This window comes from Plectropomus leopardus, unplaced genomic scaffold, assembly GCF_008729295.1.
Source record: "Plectropomus leopardus isolate mb unplaced genomic scaffold, YSFRI_Pleo_2.0 unplaced_scaffold30099, whole genome shotgun sequence".
NCBI classification, from domain to species: domain Eukaryota; kingdom Metazoa; phylum Chordata; class Actinopteri; order Perciformes; family Serranidae; genus Plectropomus; species Plectropomus leopardus.
Window position 1 is genome coordinate 1 of NW_024632822.1, and position 573 is coordinate 573.

Sequence of the window (573 nt, forward strand, 5' to 3'; positions counted from 1 at the left end):
GTGCAACCATTGAGTCCAAACAGCAGTAAAGACACAGTGCATTGGCCAGGAATCGGACCCGGGTCTCCCGCGTGGCAGGCGAGAATTCTACCACTGAACCACCAATGCTCACATGGCAGTGACAGCCACAGCCACCACTGCTTCTTTGACGCAATCTTGTCTTCATATTCTTCCTAGGCCGAATCAGGCGGCACACGACCGATGCATTTTGTGCCCATCAAGACTGCAACGGTGCGCCAAACATCTTCTTTCATGGGGACCTGCACAGAGCCTGAGGGAGAGGAAGCCTGGGTAAACAAAGCTAGTTGATCGCCACCGTCGTGGTGCGCTCCATGTAGTAGTTACTCTTAAGAAAAATAATTCCCCACTGACACTCAAATTTCACAGTGAAATGGACAATAATAACAATATTCAAAATCACTAGTGCTCTGCAAAGAACAGGTTGCTCCATGTTACTCCATGTTACTCTTTAGAAAAATAATTCCCCACAGCCACTCAAATTCTCACAGTGAAATGGACAACAACGACAATATTCAAAATCACTAGTGCTCAGCTCTTTACACTGTGTATTTT

General features: G+C 46.4%; 1 non-coding gene across 1 annotated transcript; it reads right to left on the bottom strand.

Annotated features, from left to right (window-relative positions):
• Window positions 1–37: 37 nt before the first annotated feature.
• trnag-gcc lies at window positions 38–108 on the bottom strand. Its single transcript has one exon. It is a non-coding gene; the product is annotated as a tRNA-Gly (tRNA).
• Window positions 109–573: the final 465 nt, after the last annotated feature.